Source organism: Schistocerca gregaria, chromosome 2 (genome assembly GCF_023897955.1).
Source record: "Schistocerca gregaria isolate iqSchGreg1 chromosome 2, iqSchGreg1.2, whole genome shotgun sequence".
NCBI lineage: Eukaryota > Metazoa > Arthropoda > Insecta > Orthoptera > Acrididae > Schistocerca > Schistocerca gregaria.
This window is the reverse complement of record NC_064921.1, coordinates 393,972,278-393,983,917: the sequence shown is the minus strand read 5'-3', so window position 1 is coordinate 393,983,917 and position 11,640 is coordinate 393,972,278.

The window sequence follows — 11,640 nt, the reverse complement described above, 5'->3', positions numbered from 1 at the left end:
CTTCTATATCTTTCACATCACTTGCAGCGCCATCTGTTGTTGAAAATTGTAACTACTGTAATTTCGAAAGTTTGTCCGCCTGAAAATGTACTGTTGTCCCAAGCACATTGCAACAAACGGTCTATTTCTATCGCTGCTCATTTAGTTTTTATTGCCCTTTCAAATATACCGGTCATTTTTGAAACACTCTATAAGAACTGGTGAAAAGACTCCACAGGCATCGAAATGCCTGAAAAGTCACTAGACTTAAATCCAGTTGAACATGTTTGAGCACTGATAGTCAAAGACTGAGAGCTGTGTCAAAAACTTCAACAGACTTTCAGAATCTTTTTTCTTCCTGTGTGGGAGAGCATTAAGTGGCTTCAGTGTATTAGTAGCTCACACATCTCTTCCATCCCTCAAAGTCTCAGTGAAATGTTGAACAACAAGGGGTGGTGGACTTTGTATTAAAAATATAAAAGAAGCACTGTTAAAGAATCACCTAACAGAAGAAATACTTCATCTGTGAAAGAAGAAAATATAAAGAAAAATAAATAAATAAATACAGCAATATACAGGGTGACAATTATTGAACTATAAAACATAAAATCGTCATATCTTCTAGACAGTTTGCATTAGCACGTTCAAACTGCATGGTTGGCCAAGGGACATGATGGGAACTGGTATGGGCATGCATGGTTTGGTTTAGCAACGAAGCCCAATTTGATTTGGATGGGTTCGTCAATAAGCAAAACTGGCACATTTGGGGGACTGAGAATTCGCATTTCATGATTGAGAAGTCTGTTCACCCTGAACGGGTGACTGTGTGGTGTGCAATCTCCAGTCGTGGAACAATCAGTGCAGTATTCCTCAATGACACAGTGACTGCTGAATGGTATGCAAAGGTTTTGGAAAATGATTTCATTCCCATTATCTAGGGTGACCCTGATTCTACACCTACATCTACATTTATACTCCGCAAGCCACCCATCGGTGTGTGGCGTAGGGCACTTTATGTGCCACTGTCATTACCTCCCTTTTCTGTTCCAGTCGTGTATGGTTCGCAGGAAGAACGACTGCTGTAAAGCCTCCGTGCACGCTCGAATCTCTCTAATTGTACATTCGTGATCTCCTCGGGAGGTATAAATAGGGGGAAGCAATATATTCGATACCTCATCCAGAAACGCACCCTCTCGAAACCTGGACAGCAAGCTACACCGCGATGCAGAGCGCCTCTCTTGCAGAGTCTGCCACTTGAGTTTGCTAAACATCTCCGTAATGCTATCACACTGTGGCGATTAGTGCACTCTTCTTTGGATCTTTTCTATCTCCTCCATCAACGCGACCTGGTACGGATCCCACACTGATGAGCAATACTCAAGTATAGGTCGAACGAGTGTTTTGTAAGTCACCTCCTTTGTTAATGGACTTCATTTTCTAAGGACTCTCCAAATGAATCTCAACCTGGTACCCGCCTTACCAACAATTAATTTTATATGATCATTCCACTTCAAATCCTTCCGCACGCATACTCCCAGATATTTTACAGAAGTAACTGCTACCAGTGTTGGTTCTGCTATAATATAATCATACAATAAAGGATCCTTCTTTCTATGTGTTCGCAATACATTACATTTGTCTATGTTAAGGGTCAGTTGCCACTCTCTGCACCAAGTGCCTATCTGCTGCAGATCTACCTGCATTTCGCTACAATTTTCTAATGCTGCAACTTCTCTGTATACTACAGCATCATCCGTGAAAAGCCGCATGGAACTTCCGACACTATCTACTAGGTCAATACATTTTCATACAGGGACTCGACCACACAACCCTCGGATTACCATTCTTCACTCTTCCCTCTGCGCCACACCGCTGACAAGATGTGGTTCACTCAAGGCAGATCTCGACTCCATTGAAACAGGAGTGTGTTTAATGTCCTGGAGGAGCACTGGCTCTGGGGTACCCAGAGGCCACTGGCATGTGCCTCAGTTGGCTGCCACATACTCCATATTTGAACACATGTGACTCCTTTTTGTGGGTTTTTATTAAAGACCCAAAACTATTACTGAACTGAAAACAGCCATTCAGGTGTTCATAGAGAGTATTGATGTTCCAACACTTCAGTGGGTCATGATGAGTTTCACTATTCGTCTGCGCCATATCATCATCAATAGTGGCAGGCATATCGAACATGTCATAACCTAAATCCGAATACCTGGAGTGACATGTGCATGTTGAACAAAGTGTGTGCATGCTGTAATTTGTAAATAATGTACAGTTTTTCCCATATAGTTCAATAATTGTCACCCTGTAAGTCACTTAAGAATCAAATCAATAAGAAGTACAGGGAAGGTAGAGCAATATGGCTGCAGTAAAAATTGAAAAGGAAATGGTTGTCACAAAAAGAAAGGCTGTCAACATTTAGAGTCTAAAAGGAAATCTACAGTTAAACACACTAGAGAGACTGGATAGATGGAAAGAGTACATTGAGAGCATCTGTGAGGGGGGAAAAGCTGCCTGCTGATTTGGTAGAAGAAGAAGAAGAAGAAGAAGAAGAAGAAGAAGAAGAAGAAGAAGAAGAAATGAGTGTCAAACTGGAAGATGGGATCAAGTATTAGAGCCAGAGTTTGACATAACTTAGGACCAAGCAAGGCAAATGTCATAGATAACATTCCTTCAGAATTTCTGAAATCAAAGACAGTTATTCAAGTTGGTGTGCAGATTTTGAGAATTGAAATATACCATCAGATTTTGGGAAGAAGATCATCCACACAGTCTCAAATATACCAGAGGCAGGTAAATGTAAGAACTATCCTACTATCAGCTTAACAACTCATGCATCCAAGTTCCTGATAATAATTTATACAAGAATGGAAAACAGAAGACAATCAATTTGGCTTTACAAGGTGTGGCTATAAAATAATGGGCCTGATGCTATCACAGAGTAACTGTGCATATGCCAAAGAAGAAGTTTTTGATGTGGCTGAGCAACAGTCATACAATAATTTTTAAATGGACACACTGCCATTTGACTGTATTGTTGTTTATTTAATTACAAACCAGGTTTTGGCCAAAACCTGCATCTTAATAAAATAAACAACAATACAGTCATATGGCGGTGTGTTCATTTAAAAATAGATGTGAAGCCTTCTTAGTCAGATATGGCATCTCCGATGTCTGCAGACAAATCAGTGTAGCTGTGGCCTTCGTTTGTGTAAGAGTTGTCGTTTTGATTTGCCGGAAACATCATCATCATCACTGTAATCATCTCCATCCAAGTATTAGGTGTTGTAGTCATCTGTTCCCATCTATCACTCATCCATTTCTTCGAGGTCTACCCAGTTCTCTGTATCCAGCTGGCCAATAACTCATTTTATTTTTTTGGCAATCTGTTTTCTGTCTGTCCACATCATCCTTCCATTTCATTTTATTCTCTTCTGTCTTCTTGTAAACTGAAAAGATTTTTCAGTTTGATCTTAATGTGTCATTCCTTATTTTAACCATTTTATTATATTTTTTTGCATATCTCATGATCATCATCTCTGCTGCTTGTGTATGTGATTTTTTTACTGTCCATGATTCGTAACCATATACAAGAGTAGGTACACCCATAACATCATAAAATTTCATGTGTTTTCTTGTTTTTATTCCCAAAGTTCTTCCATTTCCAATAAATAAAGCTTTTTCTGAATGTCTTTGTCATAGATGGGATGGTTTTCCATCCATATGAAAAACATAAATCATAAATCTCTAAGGAATAAACTGGAAAAATATAAGTGTAATGGAATTGGAAAAGCTTGTACTGAAACCTGTGTTTTGCTAAAAGACCAAAGTGTAAGGCGAAGACTGAGTTTTTGAGTGGTTCAAGCAGTTCCAAGATCGCTGAGAAGTCAGTCAAGATGACTCATGTGATGCACTGGAAGAACATGCAATGGCTTTTGCATAAGGACAGTGCATAGGTTTATACCACATTATCTGTGCAAAGGTTTCTAACAAAGTACAGCATCCCAATGTTGAACCACTCACCTTATTACCTGGCCTAGTACCATGTGACTTATACAATCCCAGGGTCAGATCTGCATTAAAAGGAACCAGATTTCAGTCCGCTGAATCAGTGGAAGAAAAAGCATCACACTTCCCCAAGTAGCTCACAGCAGAAGACTTCAACAAGCACTGTTTCCATCAATGGAAAATTCACATGGAGCTTTGTAGGAATGGAGGGAAGTATACTGAAGGCGACAATAACTAAATATGAACATTTTTGAAATAAAGTGTTTTAGACCCTGTTATTTTATAGCCACACCTCTTGTACTCCTTAAAATTACACTGCGATTGCAGTGGAATTGGGCGTTCTTGCCAGCCATGCTTCACAAGGTGCTGTGTGTACTCACAAAAAAAAGGGGGGTGGGCAGACAATGGAATGAGCATTTGGTGCTTGAGAAAAAACTAAGAGTGACTGCTTGCCTGCACCACTCAACTCACTGAAATGTCAATCACAAAATAATTTTAATCAGAATATATAAAAGGCAATGTCTTTTCTTGACAACTGAAGAAAGGCTAAAGAAAAATCAAGACACATTCATAGGGTTTTTCAATTTAGAAGCAACATTCAACAATTCAAAATGGTGCAAGATATTTGAAATTCTCAGAAAAATAGTTATAAACTATAGGGAATAATGTATAATGTAAAGCATGTGTAAGGGGCAATCAAAAAGGTCTATCCTAAGGTATTCCAATCAAGGAAAATCGTTGTGAGCATTGAGGCAATCATCCCACTGATGCACCAGGTTGAAGATAAATATTGGTAAAACGCCATGTCCTGCTGCTTGAAAAAGTCCATAATCGCCTGCTGCACATCCTTGCTCAACAGGGGCCGTCAGGGTCTTCTTTTAAGGAACTGAAGATGTGATAATCGCATAAGGACAATTGGGTTGTTGGGGGGGGGGGGGGGGGCACAGCTTCTTCTGCGTGACATTTGCAACAATTCTGGGATGTGCATTACCATGAAGCATGAAGCAACAGCATCCCCAGTTGTAGAATGGTGGTTTTTGACAGATGTGCTTCCCCCTATACATTCTTCATTCTCTGATGGTCTAACAGTGTTCAGCAGCCAAGAAGAGAAATATCACATTGGTCCTGTTTGGATTCACTTGGTAATAATGTAAGCAATGTTCTCATTTTCACATTTACAGCAACTCGATTTTAATTTCTTGAGATAAATCCAGCACCAAATTGCTTTTAAACTTATTTATTAGTATTCTGTTAACAATTTTGAGAGTGCTGTAGCATGTCTTCCCATTTTCAATTATTAAAAGTCTTTGAAGTCATTTTGACGAGAGGCACAGAAGTGAAAACACCTCAGCTCATCACAACAAGACTGCCAAGCCAGAAGAACAAAGTGAGTGACTGTTACAAAACATTTTCAGGCAAACAGCAGTCTAGCTTTCAAAGTAACATCGCCTCTTGCAAAGTTTCCTCCGCTTCCACAGGATAACCACAGCATTTGTGAAAAGACTATGTAACACCAGTATAATCTTATCATGAGATTGTGTTTGTAATGTCATTTAGCCAGAAGATGAGGTATTCCCTCGAAACGTGTAGCAAAATAACAACCAAAAAAACTTTACATACTAAAAGTTTTTACAATGTTTGATGTAAATATGAGTCTTCTCTGACATGGCATGTATTTTGTGCACATTTTATCCTTGATGTGTCTTTTCCGGTTTTTAAAAGAACTACAAATGTAAAAGAGTGACATGTTAAATGTTCTGTAAGTTGTTTCATTCATATTAAATGAAAGGCCAATTTGGAGATTCTGTCTGTTAATTATTGCTTTGCCTACATCCTGCAAAAGCAGTTCAGTATGTAGGCAGTAAAGCTTTTTAACTTCGTTTCGCAGTAGGCACACTGGCTAATTCCTGTTGCCACTGATTATTTTTTTATCCCTCCTTTTTCTTTAACCCTCTTAGTACCAATGGTTTTTGCCTGGAATCACCATTTTATTTATTTTGTTTTAAAGTACCAGTGCCTTTTGCATTCACTCTATTGCAAGAGAGACATTTAGTGGCACAATGAGGAACTTCTACAAACGTAGTGCATTGTATCAGTCGCAGCATTCATAGCAGGTGCCAACAATAAGATTGTGCTATATGGCATTTTTAGTGATCATATTGAGATCAGTGAAAGTAAGTATATCTAATTCTGTAATGTAAATTTGAGTTTTTTCGATTCTTTTGAGTGATTTTGAAATAAAACCATTGGGCCATATGTATTTTTGATACAAATGTACATCTTTGCCTGTTCTTAGGACTATAATTTGTTGTATGCATTATGAGTGCATGGTTTCAATATGTGGGATTGTGTAAGTAAAATGTGAAATTGCTTTCAAATATATTTTATATGATGAGTGGTTGAGAACTGTATAGTCCAGTGGTTCCCAAACAAAAGCACCTCCTTAAAACAATTGATTGTTTACTTTTTGCCATTTTATTCTTGCATTTATTTTTTACTATGATTGTCAATATTGCAAAAAAAAAAATTGTTTTGTTTTTGGGACTCAAAGAATTAAACTTGATCTGAATATGTAAGAACATACTCCTTGACCATGTGTCAGACACAGCAGTTCACTGTAATAAAAATTAAGAAATAAAATCTCTGTAGCAGTAGGATGATATGATACTCTGACTTCCATATAAGACTTTTTTTTTTAAGGCAACATGAGCTAGAAAATAATAAAGGCCAGAGAAAAGCATTCTAGAAAGTATACCCAGTAGGTCAAGATATTTTGTAATACATTTTGAAATTGCATACCACTAGCTTCTGTGTTAAATCCCTTGCACCAGTGCAGGAAGTAGAGTTAGTCGAGCTATCGTTGGCAGCATTATCCAGACTCTCCATGGCAAACATGTCGAAGATTTAAAACAAGTGGAGTAGTGGATTGTGCAAAATTCTACCAATGTGTTGGCCATAGATTTTTGACTTGCAGGGCTAGTAATCATAACTAAACTGAATATCTTAATTTTATGTATATAAATTTAACTGTTTAAATATCTTCAAATTTTATAACCAACATTGCAAAGAATAAGATAAAATGTTGTAACTAACCTAGTCTCATGAACTGATGGTCTGCACACAAGACAACTCAACCACAGCACCATTCCGGCCATTCTTCTTCATAAATCCCTCATACTTTATGCTTGTACAATATGCTGCATGAAGTTTCAAAGAAAAATACTGACCTGGTGCTGTGAGCAATGTAGCACTCATGCTGGAAAGGGTGACGTCAAATCGGGAAAGGTACAGTTGAGGACAGACAACACCCTTCTCCGAGTTGATTGTAGCATGGCTGACCATTATGTCAGTATTTGACACTGGTTTCTCATTATTCTGGAAAGAGTGCTACAAAACTTGTTTTTGTCCATTTCATTTGCATACCAGCACACATTCTAAGAAAATGGTGTAATTTTAGTGCGATTACCAGCTAGCATTTGTAGAAAATGGGCATTATTTTAGTGTGATATTTATAGTGTGTTGTAGCATGATAACCATGTCCCTCTGCACAAGTGTTAGAAGACACACTGCAAGTGTGAAGGGTACAGTAATAGATACACATACTCATGGTCAGTCTCTTGAAATGGGGTGTGAATTGTGTTTTATTCATCTCATGACGTACATTTGCAATCCATTTGGTTTGCGTACAGGAGACATGTCAAAAATTTATAAAACAATTACAATGATTTTTACATTAATTAATGATAGCACTATAATAAATAACAACACTATAAGGATATTTCTTGGAACATGTAACACATTGTACCCAGCTCAAATTTCCAGATTGTCCTGCATGAATTCATCCACTGAGTAATAACACTTCATTGTCAGTACCTCATATAGCTTTCTTTTAAGTGAACCTAAATTCATCTGCATCAACTTGTTCCCTTTTAATTTATTAAAAATTTTCATTCCCATGTATTGAGGTCCCTGGGCAAACAGTCTGAGGCGGTGGGTGGGGAGAATAAAATTTTCTTTGTTTCTGGTATCATGTGAATGGACAAAATGGTTTCCCTCAAATAAGTCGCGTCTGGAGTACAAAAATATAATAATCTCATATATGTATAAGGATGGCAGAGTTAATATTTTGAGTTTCCTAAATAATGGTCGACATGGTTCTTTGTGATTGGCAGTGCACATATTTCGTATGATTTTTTTCTGTATTTTTAGTATCCGCACTATGTTTGTCGAGTTACCCCAAAAAACAATACCATACCTAATAATGGATTCAAAGTAGCTTGTATATGCTACTTTCCGCGTGTCAATGTCCGTTGCAGTTGATAATATTTGCATTGCAAATGCAAAGCTGCTCAATTTGTTTGCAAGGTATTCAATGTGTGCCTGCCACCTCAAATTTTCATCTACTTTTAGACCTAAGAATTTGACTGAGTCAACTTCTTCTATAACTTGGTTGTTGTGTACAATCTTAATTTGCTCACATTTTGACTGTTTGGTTTTGAACTGCATCACGTGAGTCTTAGATATGTTTAGATTCAGCCCATTTAGCTGAAACCAAGTTTCTAAGGTACTGAGGGTACTGATCACAGATTTGAGAATTTTTTCTGAATCCTGATCTTCAACTAAGACAGAAGTATCATCTGCGAACAGAACTGATGGGGAGCTGATATTTAATGGTAAGTCATTAACATAAAAGAGAAATAGGACTGGGCCTAATATGGAGCCTTGTGGAACACCCTCAGTAATTTTTTTCCAGTCAGAAAAATAATATGCGCCATTTGAAGAAATGCTAACTCTTTGCTTTCTGTTGGATAAGTAGGATTTAAGCCATTGTAGGGCACTGCCGCCAATGCCATACTTTTCAAGTTTGTAAACAAGCAATGCGTGGTTTACGGAATCGAATGCCTTTGTGAGGTCGCAGAAAATTCCTGCCACCTTATTTCTCTTGTCTAATGACGTACTTATTTTCTCAATGAAACTGTTAACTGCATCTACGGTGTTTTTCCCTTGCTGAAAACCAAATTGATTGTTTAGAATAACAGAATATTTTGCAATGAAGTTTTGGATTTGAGCAACAGCAAGTTTTTCAAATATTTTAGATAGGACTGGGAGAATTGAGATAGGACGATAATTTCCCATGATCTCTCTTGATCCCTTCTTGAAGAGTGGTTTGACTTCAGCATATTTCAGTACCTCTGGGAAACAGCCCTCTTCAAAACATTGATTTATTATCTGAGCTAGTGGGTTTGCAATTCTATTGTGTACCACTTTAATAACTTTGGTGGGTATTCTATCCCAACCTGCAGATTTTTTGTTTCTTAATGTTAAAATAGCATTTTCTACATCCTCAAAAGAAACTTTTGAGAATTTTGTAAAGTTTTCAGAGTTTTTGCCTAGGCCAAAGGGATTTACTTTGTTGTGATAATCTGCTACATCTACATCAGATTTTGCTACATTTATAAAGAATTCATTAAAGTACTCTGGTATTTGAGTTGGATTTACAACAGTTTTTCCTTCAATGTCAATTTTTGGAATTTCTTGGTTACAGGCTTTAACACCTAACTCAGATTTAATGACTGACCACACAGCCTTTGTCTTATTTTTATGATTTAAAATTAACCTGTTGTTTGCCAGTTGTTTTGCTGCCTTGACAACTCTTTTAAATATGGTTTTATAGAGTCTAACATATTTAATGAAATTTATATCTTTATTATATTTTAGTTCTCTGTGCAGTTGCCTTTTCCTTACACTGGAAATTTTTATGCCCTGGGTAATCCACTTTACTGTATTTGTTATCTTATTGCTGCAGAGTCTAGGTGGAAATGTTTCATTAAAGTCTGCAAGAAAACTATTTAGGAATTTCTCAAAGTTTTTATCACTTGAGTTACCATAATCAAAAGGCCATGTTTTATCTCTTAGCTTCTCACTAAATGTTAGCAAGTTTTCTTTGCTAAAGTTCCTGCTCATATGGGTTCTTGTATGTGAAATGTTTGTGTCTGTCTGTGGCAGCTCAATAAACAATACATAATGATCTGAAATACCTAGATCTACACAAAATTTATACACATCTTCATATACATAATTAGTTAGAACATTGTCAATGCATGTTGCTGATTGCCCATTGTCCCTGGTAGATTCAAAGAAATTCAATTTGAAACCATATTTCTTAACTAAGTCAGTGAACCTTGAAGCTTGGCTACTATTACATGTGATATCAATATTAAAATCAGCAGCTATTACAACTTTTTTCTTTGTTTCTCTACAAAGGTCTTCTAGCATAATTTGAAGCTTAGATAAGAATAGTTCTGTTGTTGATGTCCCTGGAATTCTGTATATTGAGATTATTATAACATTTGCTAGCGAGTCCACTATTTCTACACAACAGCTCTCGAACACACATTCTTCATTTAAATAATTAAAACAGTTTCTGGTCTCATAATTTATGTCATTGTGTAGAAGTATACATGAGCCTCCACGTAACTTGTTTCTTCTACAAAAGCTACTTGCTAATCTGAAGTTCCCTATTTTGTTCAGAATTTTAATTGTCCCCTCAGTCAACCAGTGTTCATTTAAACAAACAACTTTAATATTTGCATATTCTGACAGAATGATTTCCAATTCATCTATTTTGGAGCTTTTATTATTAGAAGCATCAGTGTTTAAGCCATTTATATTCCAGTGGATAACATACCTACTTTGACTATTTCTTACAGGCTTTAGCATATTTCTTGCCAGATAATGGTTTGGTTTTTTCTTTCTTAATGCTACACACGTTTTTTCACCCCCATCACTACTTATAAGTTTCCCTTATTTTTTATGATCTGGCAAGTATCTAAGAACATCTTACTGAATATTTTTGAGCCCAACCTGTTCAGATGTAGACCATCTTTGGCAAGACACTTTGCACTTAGAAATTTGTTGGGATCAATAAAAACGACTCCTAGCTTATTGCACTGTTCTTTAATATCGCCGTTTATTCGCTGCACATAGCTGTCACTCACCGATCTCCTGTACACAATGCCACTTATTATTATTCTGGAATTCGGGTACAGTCTTCTGGCCGTTCGGATGAGGTTCCTTGTGTGGTTTACAATTTCTTCCTCACTGTTGGTTCGAAGCGAATTTGTTCCCACATGGATAAAAACACCTTTTGGATTTCTGCTATGCTTATTTCCTGCGTTCTCTCTTGAGTTTAAGACGTTGTTTAGGTGTGTATGCAATTGATGCGTCCTGATTCCAGGCCGAACGTCAATTTCGGAGTTTGGTACGATTATGTTTTTCAATAATGAGTCACCTATAATAAAAAATTCACTTTCTGTCTTATTATAATGCTTCTTTCTGTCTTTTTTGTACGTTACGCTGGTCCACTTATATTTATTTGGTACGTCAGTATCTTTAGTTTCTTTTTCTTTCGTAATGGCGGCTGAATTTTTTCGTTCTTTGTCAGTTGTATCACTCCGCGTATTTGCCGAAGTAGGTCCATCCAATACTTGAGTTTTTTCACATGCACAACACTTTTCACGTTTCAATGCTATATTTTCTTGCTTTAGTAACGTCAGTTCTGCTTTCAGAGCATCAATGTCACTTTGAAGAAGACGGATAATTTCGTCCTTAGAGCTTAGTGCGGATGTTAGTCGCGCATGTTCGTCACTA